Below are 20,783 nucleotides of genomic sequence, written 5' to 3'. Positions count from 1 at the left end.
GAAACTAAATATTTGATTGTAAACTGAAAACTCTACACACATAACTACTATTTTAAATATTCTGTATATTAGGTTTTGTTGCCAAATGATCCATTATAACTATTCTAAGAAATAATAATATAGGCGAGGCAAAATATTCCAACAACACACGTTACTATGAAAATATTAACAATATTTTATCCACCGGTGTCCATGGAATATATTTCAATGTTATGATTATAATGTTTATAACTTGACATAATATGAACTAATTACATGTTTGAATCATGTTTAATGCATGATGGATATTATGTGGTACCTAATAGTAAAACATCAGGTCCTCAATACTGTGAGTTGTATTAATTGTGCGACTGCATTCGCTGATAGATTTACAAGCTTGTTCAAAAAGCTTTACTTAATAATTGTAGTAAAATAATTTTCATTGTAACATTTTTTTTTTTTTGTGATTTTACCGAGGCTTTGACTGCGACTCGCTGTCATATCGCCTCTTCTCTTCTAGAAGGGGATCCGTCGATCAGGTCCTCACTCCTATTCTGTTAAATAACTTTACAATTTTGCCTAGCTCTTCCGTCTTACCCACCGCCAGGACACCCTTCAATTCGTCGACATTCTCATAGATATCTGCAATTCGCAGCTGTACTCTGTGAACTTCATATTTGGGGCATTGCAGTGCTATATGTACAATGTCCTCTAAAACATGACATTCATCGCAGAGCTGCGATTCGCTTCTTCCCATGAGGACATCAAATCTTTTGCCCATGGTGTGCCCTGTTCTTAGCCTCAGTATTAACTTAAGCTCATTCCTCGTCAAAGAAGACTCTACAAACCAGGGCACCTCTCGTGGTGTTGGTAGAATCGACTTACTCCATTTCCCCTTTTCTAATGATGCCCTATGGTGAAAATCTATCCACATACTATGGCACATTTTCTTTATAGCCTCATTCCAGTCCAGGTTTTCTGGTATCCACTGATATGGTACCCCTGAATGGCCGGCTACCTTTGCCAGCTCATCTGCCCTTTCATTTCCCTCAATGCCCATGTGCGATGGGATCCATTGAAGGCATAGATCTCCTCCTCTATTTTTCTTGGCGTCGATCTGGTCAAGGATGTGGTATGCTATGGTTTTACTGTTATGTGAGCGAGTTGCTGCGGCAAGATGTTGTAAAGCGCTTTTGGAGTCTGTTAAAATGACAGCGGATTGCGCCGAGAAATCATCGATTAAAGTGTATTTAATTGCTTCGTTTATCGCGATGAGTTCCGCCGTCATTATTGGTATTGCTGGGTTTAGCTTCCAGCTCTTGTTTATACCTACTTCTGGTATCACAAGAGCTGCTCCTGCTCTATTCTGATCTTTGGATCCATCTGTATAAAGGTGGCTCCATCCTGCGTACCTCTCTGTCAGCATTTTTTCGACACGCTCTCTTCCTTTATCGGATACTATGCTCCGTTTTGGTTTGTCTATTCCTTTGACCTCTAGTTGGATAACAGAGCTGAGGTCGTAGGTACCAACTGGCCTCCTCAGCGAATACATACCTAGGCATTTTGTATTTAATACCTCCCAACTTTCTGTGGCTTTTAGGATTCCTACCAGTAGAGGGAGCTTTCTTTTCTCATAGTATGTATTGCTTTCAACAAGCTCGTATAGGAGTTTCACCTTTGCCAATATGGGGTTATCTATTATAGATTTCCACTTCATCCATGTCTTGGTAGCCAGTGCCCATCTCCTGACATTCAGTGGAGGTACGCTGAGTTCCGCTTGGAGCACGTGAATGGGTGTTGTCCTGATAAATCCTCCACATATTCTTAATGCTTTGGACTGGATGCGGTCTAGCCTCACCGAATTAGTTTCGGCAGCGGAGTGGTAAAACATGCTCCCGTAATCTAATCGGCTTCTAATGAGTGCCGTGTATAACCTTCTCATATGAATGGGGTGTACGCCCCACCCACCTCCCGCCAGTACTTTGAGTATGTTCAGAGGTTGTGTCAGGCTATTCGCGCAATGACTAATATGATGCTTCCACGTTAGTCTATAGTCCAGGTTCATACCTAAAAATTTATAAGTGTCTACTCTTTCTATTATAGTGCCGTCGATTTTTAAGTTAAGCTGGTTTTGTCTCTTGCCTCTGGCAAAAAGAACCACCTTAGTTTTGCTGGGAGCTACTTTGAGGCCTCGCGTTTCCAATAATAATTTCATTTCGTCAAGACTCTTCTGCATTAACCTTTGACATTCATCTACTCTTTTTCCCGAATAAAAAAGTGCGAAATCATCTGCATATTGTACAATGTTGACCCTCGTCATTAACTTTAATATGTCAGTTGTAAGAATGTTGAATAGTAATGGGGATAAGGGGTCTCCTTGCGGAAGGCCTCTTGAGCATACCGTACTCTTCTTTTCATTATTAATGCACATGGTGATTTTTCTTTCATTTAAATACTGCTTAAGATATTTAGTGATCTTCCCACCGATTCCCCATTCATTCAACACCCTTGACACTTCTTTCACATGCACATTATTATACGCATCCTGGATGTCCAGGAATGTTGTCAGGGTTACTTCGTTTTTGACCTGTGCTGCATTGATGTCTAGTACTAGGTTGCCTATGTTCTCCAGAGTCGACTTTTGCCTTCTGAATCCCGTAGTATTGTGATGAAATAGTTGTTTTTTCTCTGCAAACCATTCGATTCTTCTTGCAATCATCTGGTTGAACGTTTTGCACATGCATGATATGAGTGCAATTGGTCTGACTGACGACACTAGGGTAGGGTCTCGCCCTGGTTTTAGGATTGGGATAATCATCGTTTCCTTCCATTGCCTAGGGACTTTGCCGGTTTCCATGATTAAGTTGAATATCTCCACTAGTTTATTTTTTCCGATCTCTGGCAGCTGAGCGATCATGGAATATGAAACTTCGTCCATGCCGGGGGCAGTGTCTTTATTTTTGGTTACTGATCTTAGTTCCGCCACTGTAAGAATTTCATTCATTGTATCATTAGGATTATATGTTTCCTGTTCTGCGATTTCTTCCTTCGTTTCGTCACTTTTACTTGCTAGTTGTTGAAGGAGGAGTGACGCCATGCTTTCATCCAGTTGATTTTTGAATTTGTTTCCCGATTTGCCCTTCATCCAACTCATTTTTCTCCACATTTCTGAGTAGGAAGTTTCCGAGTTGACGGAGTCACAAAATGTTTTCCAACTTTCCCTTTTGGCTTTTAGGATTACTTTTCGAGTCGTGGCTTGCTTTTTCTTTAGTTCTAGGTAGTTTTCTGTGGAACTGATTTTTTTGAAGCGAGTATAGGCAAGCCTTCTCTCAGCGATTGCCTTTGATACTTCGGAGTTCCACCATGGTTTTGGTCTAAAGTTTGGGTGACTGCATACTTTGAGTCTCGGAATGCTTGAATTTGCCCCATTATTCAATATTGCCTCCAATTTATCATACTCTACTTGTGCATCTCTGGTAGGTTCTGTAAGTCTGTCTATGTCATTTGAGATTATTTCTCGATATTGTTCCCAGTTTGCTTTAGGGTAATTTCTTCTTGGGATGATTTCTGTTTGGCATTGATTTTCCACAAACTCGATGATAATGGGTAAGTGGTCACTGCCCATCGTATCGGAGTCTATTTTCCAATCGGTTTCCAGTACCAGCTCGTTGGAGATAAATGTTATATCCGGTGCCGCTCCTCTCTGATTTGGAGGGGCGACCCTGGTACTTTGTCCATTGTTAATCGCTACTAAGTCAGAGTCAAGGCATACGTCAGCGACATCCTCTCCTCTTGCGTCTCGAAGTATATGATCCCACATTGGGTGGTGTGCATTGAAGTCCCCACCCATAATTGATCCCTCTCCCATTTGATCGAAGAGCCTGCTCCATGCGTTTTTCCGAATGGTAACATTGGGTTTACAATATATTGCTGTCACTGTTTTTAGTTTTTGTGTCCCTCTGATTTCGACTTGACATGCCTCCAGTTCAGTTGGAAGGCCTTGTAGGGTCTTTTCTTTAGACGCCAGTGTTTTATGCACCAGAATCGCTATTCCTCCGTAACCATCCCCTCTGTCTTTTCTATACATCGTGTAATCATTGAATTTCAGATAGTCTAATTCAGACCTCAGCCAAGTCTCTGAGATTAATGCTATTGAAATTTTTTGTCTTATTAAGTAGAGTTCTATATCATCCTTTTTTTGCTTCATACTTCTGGCATTCCATTGTAAAATCCTAATTTGTTTTTTACTATCCATTTTGCTCCAGAACCTCTCCTAGAATTTCCTTTAAGTGTCCTTCTTTGAATTGTTTGCATACCCAGTCCACTGCTTTAATTATTAGTTGTTTAATGATCTGCTGCCAGTCTCCCCCTTTCAGCAAGACTTTCATAATTTCTCCCATCGCGTTAACCTCTGTCTTCCCCTTTGAATTTTTCTTATTTTTTGTAGGCTTTACGCTACTACCTGTAGCTATTATTGTTGAGCCTGAAGCTTCTACCACCGCTTCTTCTTTCTTTTTGATTTCCTTAGTTTTTTGAATTGTTTCGCTTTCATCTCTTCCTACGATTTTTTTTTGTTTTAATATGTCAGCATAGCTATTATTTAACATATTTTTTTTTGCTTCCTTGAAAGGTATGTTCATTTTTTTCATTGCTTCTTTGCAATTCTTTTCCTCTTGCCACTTTGGGCATTTTTGGCTGTTTGCCGCGTGGTTACCTTTGCAATTGATGCACGTAATTTCCTCATTTTTTTCGCAGGTTTTGTGGTTTTCACCACACTTAGGGCACGTTTCTACTGTACGTCCGCAATTGTTCGCGATATGCCCATATCGCCAGCATTTGTAGCATTGCATAACCCTGAATACATACGGTTCTACAGCAAAAGAGACTCCATATATGTAAATTGTTCTCGGCAATATTTTCTCCCCAAATTTAATACTGACTGACGAGGTCTTTGTCAGCTCTCCTGTATCACCTTTTCTTGTCAACCTCTTAAGGTTGATTACTTTTGCATCACTTTTGATTTCCATTTGCAGTTCTTGGAGGTCCATATCAATATCGACTTTTCTTATTACTCCATAAGAGCAGGAGTCATTCTCTTTGGTCACAAAACCGAGATCTTTGAGTTCTCCAGCTTGTTTCACTTTATCTGCTTCTTTTTCGTCTTCTATTTGGATGTACGTCTTTAAATTTTTATTGTAAATTTTCTGTACTTTTACTCCTGCCTTATGCAGCATCTGCGCTATTTTTAACTTTAATGGAATTTTACTTCCCGTCGCTATCATGACGATGTTTTGGTTTCCCTTTGGAGTGACCCCAGAGTCTCTTCTGGGTTTTTTTCCAGAGGTCACCGTCTGCCATTCTTCTTCTTTTTCTCCAACCACTTCCTCTTCATCATCGTTTCTTTTCTTCTTCGATTTTTTGGTTTCATTCACTTCCATTGTGGTGTTTTCCATTTTATTGTTTTTGCCGTTCACGCGGTCTTGGAATTCGCGCAACAGTGTGAACAAAAAACAGTGTGGACAACCCCTCACTTCACAGCGTTTGACGCACTCCCCGCACAAAGTGCACTATCCGTGCAACAATAAATATTTTTCACTTTTTCTCAAGCACTGGCACTGATTGTCAAAATCACATGGGACCACACATGTTGAGTTTATTGTCAAATTCATTTACAAACAATATTATTTTTGTTGTATCCCGTATTTATAACCGTTCGCGAGTAACCCGGCGAATAGCGACACGAATACGCAAGCGAAGTTGTACAACCTCACTCCACCGCTGTTGGCTTCCGACTGCATTGTAACATTAAAAACGATACTTGTGTAATGACCACTTTATTTTTTACAAAAAATAACCATTGATAATGTAGAGTATTTCCTTTAGAAAGTTAAAAAATCGATTGGACAGTTAATTAAATGAGAAACGCCGTGGATTAGTGTTATATTATTTTATTTATTTCTGAATAATGCTGCCATCTTAATGGTCAAGTGATTAAGAGATGGACGACATAATTAATACATAAATCTCTAATACTTTGCACGTACATAGGAAGCAGATCTGCAGCTGTATTCCAGCACTAAGGGGGGACATGCTCGTCGAAGGTCAAAATTGAGTTTTTATTGTATTTTCAAACCATGATCCTGGACACTCCTTAAACGTTGTAGATAATCTATTTATATAATTTTGAAGCCTTATTATCCTTTATAGTTATTTTAAACATTTGATGACTGCATAAAGTATTTTTGTTACATAAAATAGTATTCTTTTAAACCTCTCGCTCTAATGTTTTAGAATATAGTCATATTTCGGTACATAACTGTGCAGTGGTGTTAAGATTTTTTACGTTTATTAATTTTTAAACGCATTTATAAAACCATTAGTATAATTTATTACGAGATAATTTTTGTAAAATATTCACGATAAAAAATTATATTGATAATCTCTGTGATCCCAAATTTGACAAGAATTAGGCATTTTATTATTCAAAAAATCGGCAAGATTAACACATTTGAAGATGATTCTAAAGATATTTATTATAAGCTATGTCTTTGACCATTCAAGTGTGATAAACATCTTATGAATAATGATTGCTTTATAATAATTATTGACCTAAGAATAAGGTAGTGTTTTTTTGAAAAACGCCATTTCTTTTGTCATTCCCTAGTGGTTAAGCTACAACATACGGCCGTAGCCATAAATTGACAAACTATAATTAAAGTAGGGAGTAAAATTATGTTAACGAGCGTGTTTGAACATGTACCTAACCGATTTTTTTAAATTTTTTTTTTAACGGTACATGTTCAAACACGCGCGTCAATATCATTTTACTCCCTACTTCAATTGTAGTTTGTAAATTTATGGCTACGGCCGTATGTTGTAGCTTAACCACTGGGGAATGACAAAAGAAATGGCGTTTTTCAAAAAAACACTACCTTATTCTTAGGTCAATAATTATTATAAAGCAATCATTATTCATAAGATGTTTATCACACTTGAATGGTCAAAGACATAGCTTATAATAAATATCTTTAGAATCATCTTCAAATGTGTTAATCTTGCCGATTTTTTGAATAATAAAATGCCTAATTCTTGTCAAATTTGGGATCACAGAGATTATCAATATAATTTTTTATTGTGAATATTTTACAAAAATTATCTCGTAAAAAATGACTATATTCTAAAACATTAGAGCGAGAGGTTTAAAAGAATACTATTTTATGTAACAAAAATACTTTATGCAGTCATCAAATGTTTATAATAACTATAAAGGATAATAAGGCTTCAAAATTATATAAATAGATTATCTACAACGTTTAAGGAGTGTCCAGGATCATGGTTTGAAAGTACAATAAAAACTCAATTTTGACCTACGACGAGCACGTGGGCCGTTAACTCCAAAATCAATAAAAACAGTGATAAAAATGCTACGACGCATTCTAGGAGTTAACTTTCTCAAGGTACGAACTATCAAATGTAACATCACTTTAACAACCCCGGCAACTGCGCTAACTAGATAGGCAAGATAAAGTACAATGGTCATAACACACATCGCAACACTAAAACTACTGCGCCACGCGTCAAGTTATAGTTGTCGTATTACACACTCACAAGTTCTCAAATGTTATCGAGTACGCGAAATAATTTCAATAAATTGAATAGGCAAAATACCTTTGCTCTATGTTAAATACACAGTGAAATATATACGAAGCAAACTTGACATTATATTATAAACGCGGTATTATAATACAGCATTCATTCGATATAATAATATAGCGTATACACAATAATTCCAGTTTGACGATTTTTTTAGGTTAAGCAAACATTAAAGTGACGAAAAAAATGTCAGTGGCATTGCGCACACGTAGCATTTGTTAACATGCAATTTTGATAACCGCGTTATAAACATAATTGATCCAGAAGTCATCTCGGATCACGAAATCCAACTAAGAAGTGTTATGGTATTAACTAGTCTGCTGAGTACATATTTATAAAACTTAATCGTCATAATATATTATTCATTTATATACATATGTATTAATATATTTAAAGTTATTACTTATTACTATTTTTGCATTATGGCGCGAACTATGAATTCTAGAGATTGCATTAGTAATAATATTATTATAGTGTATTATTAAATAGGTACATGAAATTGAGCCAGACATCGCTTCTTATATTAGTCATTTATGTATATACCTATATTAGTGGCGCACCCAGGGGGGGGGGGACAAGGGGCCTTGCCCCCCCCAAAAACATTGAAATTGAAAGCCAATAGATTAGACAAATAAAAACACGGCAAAAAAATGATTTGAAATTCTCCAGCACCCTCTTTAGAAAAATTTCTTAGATTTTAATTTCTAACACAAAAATTTCGAAACACTAATGTCGGGTTTTTTTAGAAACTCAATCTCTAATGGAAATGTCAAAAAATTCTCGGTGTCCACCCGAATTTCAGAGTGGTGTACACCAGTGGCGCACCCAGGGGGGGGGGGGGGGGCAAGGGGCCCTGGCACCCCCCAAACATGAAAATTATCAGAATGATTTTAAACATTGACATTGAAAGCCAATAAAATTTCTTAGATTTTAATTTCTAACACAAAAATTTCGAAACACTTATGTCAGGTTTTTTTAGAAACCCAATACCTAAGGGAACTGTCAAAGTCCTCCCGAATTCCGGAGTGGTGTAGGTCATGGCTGAGGAGGGCTGACAGGGCTCTAGCCTGGGATCCGGCGTGTCGAGTTGACCAGATATGTGAGATAAACACACATCATAAATTAGCTTTAATAGTAAAAAAGTCGCCTGCGGTGCTATTACACTTCTTAGCCATGAACATTTTCAATTACTTATATAATTGTGCAATATATTTTTTAATTATTATGTGTCGATACTCGACAGCTCCATCATTAAAGTACATGTATTGAAAATCGCCAATAATTCACTGTATAAGTACCCTTAATTTGAACTAAAACACAATTTGAAAAACGTTAATGTAGTGTTTCACACTGCATTTAATCTTATCGGTAGGTAGGGGGCCCGCCAAATATCCTAGCCTGAGGGCCCGTTTCAGGATGTGGGGACCATAGTATAGGTACACCGAGTGCAATAGACAAAAGACCGATAAACGAGAAATTAAGCTGTGAAGAAGAAAAAGAGCCTATGGGACTAATTTACATTCTCCTCCTTGGGCCCCCCTCCCAATATTAAATCCTGGGTGCGCCACTGACCTATATATTAATATAATTAAAGTTATTACGATTTTTGCATTATGGTGCGAGCTGTGAATTCTAAAGATTGCATTAGTAATATTATAGCGTATTATTAAGTAGGTAGGTACATGAAATTGAGCCGCTTCATGTCGAGCAATTTATTGAGGCTACGTTTTTTTTTGTTCTACAAAAAAAGATGTAACGGAAATCTTTCAAAATTGCTACATAAATAAAAATCACCATCTAATTCATTTTTAAGATTGATAATAATTTCCTTTAATGCTTGACAGCGCGTAATTTTATAATTCGTATACCACGAATAATGGCGTGGTCCATGTTTTGCAGGAAATATGATTGTGTCAAACGAGTTTGGACATAACTAAAGGAAGTCTACGAACTTTGTATATACCATGGCGAATCCTCAACAACAACATATTCGGTTTGGTTCAATCATATAAAAAATAATATTCACTGCGTTGGCGTATTGAAAAATGAGTACTATAAAATATAGTTTGTATGTTGAAATATTCGTTTTTGTAAATCGTTCATTTAAATCAATAGCGTAGAACCTTTTTATCAATATGACCAATGTATACATTTTGGGCCGCATACGGTATAAGTGTCGTGGATAATGATAGATTCTCTCCGGAAAGGAAGCAAAAGTTTGTATTGTTTATTTTTAAATTTACAATTTTATGCACATTTGTCATTATATTATTATGTGCGATGCATCAACATATAGCATCGGCGATATACCCATCACTAAAACAGCGTATATCAGGGATGGCGAACCTATGGCACGCGAGATGATTTTGCACGGCACGCGAATGTTTCATTCTGAAGAGAAAAGAAATTACTATTTTATATATATTTAAAAAATGATTTTTTTATAAAAAAAAGTTTTACAAATACTTAAATAGGTACCTATAATATGAGTACTATTTACGTGATATTAAAAAATAATGATGACATAGCCATGCGTATTTCCTTCGGTTTTTCACATAAAGGTATTAAATTAAAAGAGGGGCAAGGAATCGGCTTTCTCATACAGCTGAATAAAGCTGGCCTACAATAGCCGATAACTTACGAGAAATAGCGACGCGATAAAATAAGTTCAGGACAGTACGGAGGATTTACTTTGGTCATTATAACGTACCCATATAATATAATGTTAACGTTCAAATTTTACCACAAATTGATTACCAGCCCGCCCCACCATACTTTCATATAACCTGCCGCCCCTAGGTTTTTCATATGTATGTTTTACCAGTCGATGCGCAAACAGAAACGACGAAATTCATGCATAAATGACAAATCGCATTGCGTACAAAATAGCAGGGAAATCATTATCAAGAATAATCATTTCGTTTAATGTAAATATACAATTGCATAGGCCTGTCCTCACGATCGGGCAATTAAAAATAGAAATATTAAACCAACAAACCTTAGGAAATTAATTATCGGCAGTCATTCAAAAACTGCTTATTATTTTGCCTCAAACATAATCTCTAAAAATGGAACACCGTTCAATGATGGAGAATATACTATTATGAAAGAAGAGTGGTTTAAAATGCTTTCACGATCTCTTTGAGAATTTTATTTTAAACAAGGAACAAAATATTCAAAGAATAAAAGTTATGCCTTTGGCTAGAAATACGATGAAAGGTAGAATATCAAGAACTCAATTGTAATTTTTAAGCTATTTTAATGGAATTCTTAAAAAGTATTTTATAGAAAACTTTTTTTTCACCTTGAAAAACTGCTTGGCACGCCAGACGGTCGAAAAATATTATTTGGGAAATTTTGGCACGCGCACGTAAAAAGGTTCGCCAACCCTGGCGTATATCAATGATGTCTGTTGCGGTAAAATGTATTTCAAATTTTATAACAATTAGCATGTCTCACTCATAGATAACATGTCTCACTGTTAACAGACTAGGTAATTATTCGCATATTATGTTAGAAAAAAATGATATTGCTGCTAAATTATAATGTGAATATTTTGGTTCCGGTACAAAGCGAACATGTTCCGTATTCATAATTAGGTCAATCAATGTAGTAATTAATTAAAAAAAAAACATCCATTCTTGATAAATTCAAGTTTCAGGATTTATCTTGTCGATATATCATCTACATTGATTATTAATTTATGGAATTAATAATTAATTGGGCGAATCTAAAATTGTGTTGAAATTCTTGCGACTGTTTACAGATGTGGGTGATAATATTATGTGACCATTGTCTAAAAATAAATCTGAAAAACGACATCACTTACAGCCAATGTACCTAATCACCAGACATGGTAATATTTTTTTCCCACTTCACGTTTATATAATATTTATGTTATGAGTCTCTACACTCCATAAGGCATAAACAAACGTCTTTGGTTTAAATATTATCTGAATATGTATTTATTTATTTTGTATGCATGATGGATGAATTTGTTATTCACACTTTAATTGTGTTCAAATAATTATTTTTATCAAAAGTGTTTCTTGTTATAAATCACTGAATATGTTATGTTGTATAACTATTAGCAAACTAGGCAGACAATTATGTACATATTATATTATAACAATTTAGAATAGATTAATTTTTAAATACATTTTAGTTATATTGTTTTATTATAAAATACTATTAGTTACCACCCAGGGAATGCTTTGAGAAATAATGTTTTCCAATATTGATTGCCAATTTCATTAGGTACTTATATAAGAATTCAATTCAATTTTATTTACGATCTATTTTCACGTTACGAAATCGGAAATATTGGATAATAATATAATTCAATAATATTGTTTAAAGCAATCAGTTACATGATTTACGTCCAAATAAAAAGAGATACTAAACAATTTCGTAAATTCACGGTTTGTGTTATTTTATTTGCAATAGTAAACAGACACCGTTTCGTCGATCGCAAGTTGTCATTGTTTTCCGTGAGGACTTATATGTATATAATTGTCCAACAGGTACGTGCTATATCATGACCTCAGAGGTGATATCTGACCGAGCCTCAAGGGTCTCGACTTTTGAGTTTTAGAAATCGATATCTCCACCGGATCTTGCTGTACACTGGTACGACCGCGTCACAGATACTTTTCGTAAGCAATTTGTCAGTCCTAGACGAAGGACGTGACCACTAGAGGCTCTTCACCTAGCTAGGATTATGTACTTCGATACCGCTCGAGATTACAATCCGCGGACTTTTAGGGCTGAAGCCGATCCTAGATATACGTGCTAAAGATCCGACATAGTGAAAATATGCCGATTTTTAGATTCTAATCACTTTATGGTAGAACTCAATCGAATAATTTCTAGAATTGTTGTGAGGTAGGCATCTGCAGACATTATTTGAAATTCAACATACATTTGCATTTTAACTAAAACTGGATAACGCACAACGTGATAAAATTGATTTGGTAATATTAAGACTTCCTGAGCAGAATGTAACAGATAATAATAGACAGACAATGAATGCGTAAAAGGAGGCTAGCTATTCTGAGTACAATATTATAATAATATGTAAATAGCACAATTTCGACAGCTCATTAGAATATTACCACACATCCGAAAAAGGTTTTTAATAGACGACATAAAGGCTTATAGTATTACATGCGTAGAAAACACAATGTATCTATATTTTTGACTACCAGAATAATATTATAATGAATGAATCATTTAAGAAATTAGCATCTTGTACGAGGTACTGGAATTGTGTGGTAAGTACTCACCTATTCACCTAAAAGTATGTTTAGTATGTATATCGGTAGTCTACCTTTGTGTTAAGAGTTGCATTTTGAGTTCGTGAGCGTGATCTGTCAACCGATGTTCATTCGGTTCATTATAGTACAACATAATACTCGTATATTATTGTCAGGTCATGAATAGAAATTTTTTGAAAGTATAATGTATGTGATTATTGTCGTTAGTCATTTCATTGTGACATTGTTCCGTGTCGTTAATGTGACGATCATGATGTGCCAAATGATATGGTGAGGGCACATTATTCAATTTGTTGTAATATATATGTTTATTGGTTTATTAATGGCCCATTGACACTGTAAATAAATTGAGTAATAATTCTTCTGATAATTGCGATAAATTCAACAATTTAGTTGACATACTATGGAAGACTTACAAACATGGCCCTCACAAAGGGGAGGCTGACAGGGCTCTAGTCTAGGGGCCCGGCGTGGCTGGTCGACCAGGTAAGTGAGAGAAACACACCACAAATTTGCTTGAATAGAAAAAATGCGCATGCGCCGCTATTTCCTTCAAGACATATTTACATTTTTATATACATGTTTATGCGATGCAGTTTAATGTGATATTGTGATGATTAATGTAATTAAATGATAATTCATGTGTAGAATTTTATTTTATAATTATTTTAAGTGTGTTTCCTGACTTACAAAAAATGGCTATTTACCCAATATGGCAAAGGGTTGCATGTTACTTGGCTACTACAAAAGGAGGTCGCGATCAATGCTTCATAATAATATGACATGAAATAAATGAACTGGATTTATTTATCGCTGAAAATACACAGAATCACCTTAACTCTGAGGTTCCGCGGAAACCATTTGAGGAACACTACTGTCGAAAATCTTTAGCGATAGGTAGGGGGGGCACCATCCATCCTGGCCTGGAGGCCTGCTTCAGGATGTGGGGAACATGCTTACAAACGTCAAAGAACCATCGAATGAAGCATAATATGACCCCACGCTCGCCTGTCAACCCTTCCACGGCAGAAGTTCCACTGTAAGATCTCCAAATGTCTGACTCCTGACCATCACACCAGTCAATTTGTGACTGGACACGGTGGTTTCGCTGACAGGCTCTTTGAGCTTGGACTTGCAAGCCGTCCGACATGTCCATGCGGAGGGGAAATACAGGATGCTAACCACATCCTCTGGGAATGACTGAGTATGTGCTCCGAAGGACAGGAAATGCTCAAGTAGGTCCAACCAGCTGTTGGGCCCATCGGGCCGTCCGACTTGGTAGCTACTAAGGCTTTTAAAAAAATTGCGGCGTCTTACTGCGGGCGTGAAGATCTCTTCACATATTTTTTGATGTCCGTATGATTAGCTTCGTTTTCTTTGCTATAGATATACACAACGTAACTTCATTTTTAACGACACTTTGCATTAAAGTAAACTCATTAAACTCAGTCAGAGCTTACTTTGAGCGTAGCAACCTAAGTCTTGGGCATCATCTCCCAGGAGGACACTCCCAGTCCAATTGTTTCAGATGCTCCACACCACCAATTGTAGAGTCCCGCAATACCCTCGATTATGGGGTTGTGTGTGCGAGTGTGGGGTTGGGCGGGTTTCGGTGGAGGGCACTTAACTTCACTGTAGGAAATGTAGAAGCCAATCAGTGTGGAGGCCTTCGCGGGGCATAGAGCGAAACGCTACCACGAGACGCCGTAACAGTAGCCGAATACCTTCGTAAGGAAGTATCTATACGTATGTACTTATTTCCGAACCTAAGATCAATATCAAAGTGAATGTTCTTATCACTTACATAGTATTATAATCTATTAGTAGTTTACGATGTATAGGTACACATATTGTTTATCACTCATGAGGAATTGTGCATGCGACTGATAATCTTTCTGTAAATGTAATTATCATTTAAGTGTATTATCCTGAGTCGAGGATTGTGGGCTCTAATCCGCTATGTGGGTAACATTAATAACGTGTAGTGTTTTCAGTGGCAGATTTAGGTAGTTATGTGGACGCCGGAGGCACTGTCAGGTTTAGAGACCTCCATTCAAAAAGGCTTCTTGTGAATTCAATCGTCATCGGCTCTTAAAATTATAGCAATAGTTATCTTTTGAGGATATAAAAAAAGTCTTCGAGTTTTCACACTCACATTGTGTAGACAACACACGAATTCTGACAAACCGACTGATTTTTCTGCCTCATGAAGGACTTTCGGTGTGTTTTTTTTTTTAAATCATAAGGACGCGTGTTTTGATCAAATTAATGTGTCGAATGTGTAGTATGAATGTTAAAAAAGGTCCCTGTAAAATGATTATTAAAATATCTCCATATTTGCGAAGTGTTTTGATCCATCTTAAAATACAAATGGAAATTACATTTATAATATAGTCACAAAAGTCACAATATATTTGACATCTCTGTAAATATTTAAATCAGTTCAGATGCCCACTGTGAAGATAAATAAAACAAGGTCAATGGCAGCGAGATTTTATTGAATGTTATAAACTAAAATAATTTTATCTTCGGAAGTGATCAGATAAACGACTGACTATCTGTGAAAATGACATGCCCTGTCGAAATTAACGCGTTCCCAACATAAAGTTGAAGAATTTCCCATAGTTATCGATGCAAATTTTCGTTATTTATAGCCAAGAGTTGAATAAGATTATTCAAATGAGGCGCCAATCTAACAATTGTGTTATGTTTTCCAAAATGCTATTTCGAAAAAGCACATAGTTTGTAAATCTGTAACGTCGAAAATAAAAAGATCATAATAAATATTATTATTTATTATGTATAAAACATTGAAATGACTCGTATGCGAAATACAGGTTTATTTGATGTGATATCACAATAGTTTACAGAAAAATCAACAGGTAAGTAAGTAGGTAACACTGTGTCAAACAAAATGCTCGATTAAAATTTTAATGATTTTGTGTCTTAATTTATTTATTTTAGAGTCTCATTATCTACTAGCGATCGCCCACGACTTTGCCGTCGTGAAAGACGGAAACAAAAAGTAGACAGATATAATATACATATACAATTAAGAATTAGATTGGTTCGATTTAAATGTAATTTATCCATGTACAATTATAGAAAACGGTTGGATTTAGGCGAACGCTCCTCTACCCGTATCTCCCCTCACCAAGCCACCACTATTATCTGACCACTTTACCGACACGTGATATATATATATTTTTAGTATTCAAAATATTTAAATAAAATTATTTTTGAGACTTTTATCAACTCCTTTCGAGAAGAAACCCAGCTTCCTAATTGGTAACAACAATGTAGTTCATACGCTTTGCAAGTTTCATGAAGAAGGGCCCCAGGTCAGGATCTTTGCCCCCTACCAATCGCTAAGGTTAAATTCGATGTGACTATGGTTATTAAAAAAATACCTTTCGATACTTTTACCCAGATATTTCGATATATTACTAGGTATCGATAGCTTTTCTTTTAATATGACATATTCTCTAAGTGTGACGCTCTATAGAAGCGTGTTCCAAATGGTGTTCGAGGTAAAATTAAGAGTCACAAGTGAATTTTAGCGATTTTTTTTGTATATCTAAATAAATCCACTTGAATTGTGGAGTTGTTGGATATCGACACATATGCCTAATAATCAATAATTGCATCGCACAGCCATATATTTTGAAATGTTAATGTTTTTTTTACTATTAGAGAAAATTTGTGATACGCCACGCCGGCCCCCCAGGCTGGAGTCCTGTCACCCCCCCCCCCAAACTCCCATGGTGGCTGATCAAAGGGCAAAGATTTAGAAACCACACCACTTCAATTTTATTATTAGTTAATACTAGGTAATGGGTATCTCTTCATAGTGTCCGTACAAAATGGCTACATATTGTGTAATTTGGAATAGGCAAGAAAATTATGTCATTAGATTTTTTTTTTGAAAAATATCAACATGTCACCTTCAGTTTTTGTGGTGTAATGGTTAAGTGACGGTTAAAGCCTGTAAGACCTTAATACGAAAATAATTTCATGAAAATTAAAACAGCAAGCCAAGCTTAATCTGTGTAATAAAATATAATTTTGTATTTTTATGATTCAATTATTGCGTGTGTCACATTGTTGTGCTATTTTATATAAACATATGTACTTATAATGTGTCATAAAACATGTTGCAAAGATGCCGAGCATACAGAGATACAGTGGCGTAGGTACCTAAACGTATGAAATGTATAGTGACCCAGTGGGGTCCAACTCTTTCTTTCTCAGTGCGATATTTTTATCGATGGATTATATTGATTACAAATGAAATTCTATGAAATCAAAAAGCATTTTACTATTCCAATCGAAATAATTCTTAATTTATTGTATAACGTCATAATAAAACTCGGTGCTTTGTTCTTTTTTTTCTTATTTTTGCTCCACATAATCGTTAGAAGTAATGGGCATAGGTTAATGATAGCTGAAATAAGTTATGTAATTTTTGAATCAATTTTATCGAAGGATTTGAATTGTGAGGCGCGGATCACACGTCATTGTGATGGGCTGTTTGCGGCCGACTCGCGACCCGTGCTACTTTCGTGACTTTATTTTCATTTTCGTTACCGCTGTGGTGTGCGATGTTTTCGCAACAAATTCGCCCGATGGTCAAGACAAAAGCATGTTCCATGCTAAAAAAATCAATTTTAATTGAAATTTATTGATTGAATTTAGTAAAAACAAAGTTTTGTATACTTATACCCATATCTTTGGATTTATGATGCCGAGAAAGTAAGGTGATTTTTTAATCGGAAATCCCGGGAATCAAATATTTTCATGACCAAGAAAGTTAGCATATTTCCGTGATTCAAAACCTTGTTGATTAATATGTTTTATTTTTTTAGTCATAACATATTTAATTATGCAATTGTAATTAAGATTTTGCGAACGTAAAATCAACATGTTTATTTAGGAGTCCTCTTATATCGTGCATGCTATGTATATATATTTGTATAGCGGTCCAATATTAAATTTATAGCTACACCACTGTCAAGATTGCTCGAATACCCATATAGGTACTAAATTGTTTATTGTTATTTCTGTCTACAATTCGGTGTGGATATTGGTGGCTCTTAAATAAGGTAATTTTAATAAGTATATCGCATATAGTTTATAGTAAAATAGATATTATCCAATAAAGGTATTTAAATCCCCATTTTTTCTGCTCACAGTGTGAACGCAACATAAGAGACGGTTTTTTACGAAAATGTCAACGAAAAAAGACGAATTAGACCCAAGGTTTTATTTATAGTATTCCATATTCCATATAACACAACCAACTTATGTTTGAGTTACAGTAGGTTGTGTTAGGATTTGGTTTGGTTTTTGGTCTCAAAAGACATTAACGACAATGTTGATATGGAGTAGGTATTATACAATTACCATATTTTCACTCAAAGAAACTATTGGGATGTGACATTCCTTTGGATCCATACACACGTTTAAAAATCCCAATGCGAGCAACTTTAGAAGCGGGTGTTCTACCCCTACTCCACTGCGGAGACAGAATATAAATACTTTAAAACACACAATTTCCATTGAGGTATTAGTAGAAGTTTTACGAAGTTTAATTATTAGCTACTTCGATGCATAAAACATAATTTATACGATTGCTTTAGGTACTTACAATGATTACAATATGAAATAACTTTGGTAAATGTGCCGCAGAGGTGGCCATGAGATTTTACAACATTCTTTTTAGACCAAGCCAAACCTAACCTAACCTAATCTAGCCTACCACAACCTAATATTACCTCATATAATCTTAGTTTGTGATAATGGTGTATCAAAATGTATGAAAATTTCAAATTTTCAATTAACGATTTTTGGATCGAAAAGCCAATGCGCCTACAAATAAAGATATTTATTATAATTGTCTACATGGAATAAACTGTTTTCGTAAAAAAAATGTATATGAAAGCTCATGGCTACCTCTGCGGCACAATTACCATAACTTTTAATATCAAAATATCTCACTATTTATTCATTTTAAAAGTTTGAGATACATTGAAAACAGGAAAACGCGATATATTATTGATTCGCATTCGAACTCCAATCAACCATATAAGGATACGCGGGAATAATAAATATTTTTTATTTAAATCAAAATAAACGAAGCTGTGGCTAATAGGCGAACAATAAAGCCGTCCATAAAAACATGTTTATTCGCCAATAAGTAGTTACAGATTAATAAGCGCCTCACTAAACATTTACAATAATATTAATATTACCTTGAATTCGTTGAATTACTGTATCATTAGTCACATTTTAGCTTTAATTTTAATATATTTTTAAAATCACAAAACGTTTTTAATCGAATTATCAAATTTCGGAATCACGGTAAACGAAAATTTTCAACACAACACACTGACGTTATTTATTTATTATTTCAATATCAGCAAAATAATAGCAGATTTTTATTTCCTACATCAAAATTAAATAAAAAAAAAAAACACTAGCATAATGATTTTCGCAGCGGTATCTGAATCAGCTGTCAAAATCATAATAGGTACGTGAAACAAATGAAAATACACTGACGTTTGTCACTTGTTTAACTGTCAATAATAATATTACAATTTCAAATTTGGAAAACTTACACATTCAGCGGGTCTATTCTATGCTTATCGACCGCTAAAGTGATAAAGTGAAAAATATTATCAAACTTAGGGTAGGTTTGTATCAAAATATTAGCACTTATTGTAACAATTACACGAAGCCGGTTTTTATTGTTGCAATAAGTGCTATATTTTAACAGCACCTATCTTGCTGCTGTTAAAATATCGCACTTATTGCAACAATAAAAACCGGCTTCGTGTAATTGTTACAATAAGTGCTAATATTTTGATACAAACCTACCCTAAGTTTGATACTATTTATCAATTTAGTGTTCGATAAGTATAGAATAGACCCACTGGTAATGATAGTAATGAGCAGTATTAATGATACAACTTACTTTATTTTTAATTCGCTTTCTCACGACGATTGAGTAAACAGTAAAATTGTTTTTCACACGACTACGTACATTTTATGATAAGATACTTCTGTGCATTCGATGAATTCCCATTATTACGTTTCAAACAATACTAATTCAGTCGTCACGATTTTTCGGAGCGATTTTCTCGGAGCGGGAAGCGACAACGACTGCCATCTAACGGCTCTGAGAGAAGACTGGCCATTTTACCGCCTAAACATGCCGTGGGAACTATCAGAAATGGTAGGATGAGAGAAGCTATTTTATTGTATTGTAGCTATTATGTATTCTATGCCTCTCCGCCCCATTGCAAAATACAAAAAAGAAACACATAAGTAGATAAAAAGCATAATCTCTTTTTTTATTATTTTTAGTCATTTGATAAGAACAGAGCATATGCATAGAAAAGTAAATAGGTACCTAGTGGGGGGTGTTAAATAGACTATAGGTATATAATATAATTTACACAAGGAACATAGTACGTTCGTCAATCTGAATATAATTATTCAACAACCATATATTGGTCTAATCATAGTAGGCCTCGAAATCAGTCGGCGCCTGTGGTCTACACGTAGGTATCTTAAATCGTCAATTTATTTATTTAATGTAGAAAGTTGAGATTTAATAAAATTACATAATATATGTGGTAGGTATTATAGCTAATAATGTTTTTAATAACATCGATATAAAATAATTAGCTTTCGTGCACACATTTTCATTCATACTTATTTGTTTTCGTTTGATTAAAAATACATATTAAACAATAAGTATATTGTTGGTTCGCCTAAGCCAAACTACAATAGATATTATTCTATCTATAAAATAGCCAAAGTTATGTTTGATTTATTTGCATAATTTTAGATTTTTTATAGATAGACGGGATT

General features: G+C 35.2%; 1 protein-coding gene across 3 annotated transcripts in view; it reads right to left on the bottom strand.

Moving 5' to 3' along the window:
* Positions 1-20,010, bottom strand: part of LOC147071723 (prion-like-(Q/N-rich) domain-bearing protein 25) — a 49,229-nt gene extending 29,219 nt beyond the window's left edge. Inside the window, exons 1-2 of one of the 3 annotated variants that reach the window (XM_085947177.1) lie at positions 19,841-20,010; positions 19,160-19,538 (exon numbers count right to left, since the gene is read on the bottom strand). The gene's annotated coding sequence lies outside the window, so the exon portion shown is untranslated. The remainder of the gene's footprint in view (positions 1-19,159; positions 19,539-19,840) is intronic. The other 2 variants (XM_085947176.1, XM_085947178.1) reach the window with 2 other exon arrangements.
* Positions 20,011-20,783: the final 773 nt, after the last annotated feature.

This window comes from Rhyacophila brunnea, unplaced genomic scaffold, assembly GCF_057557595.1.
Source record: "Rhyacophila brunnea isolate RB1 unplaced genomic scaffold, BYU_Rbru_1.0 scaffold_2, whole genome shotgun sequence".
Lineage (NCBI taxonomy): Eukaryota > Metazoa > Arthropoda > Insecta > Trichoptera > Rhyacophilidae > Rhyacophila > Rhyacophila brunnea.
The sequence above is the reverse complement of the archived record's forward strand: the minus strand, read 5'-3'. Positions and strand labels throughout refer to the sequence as shown.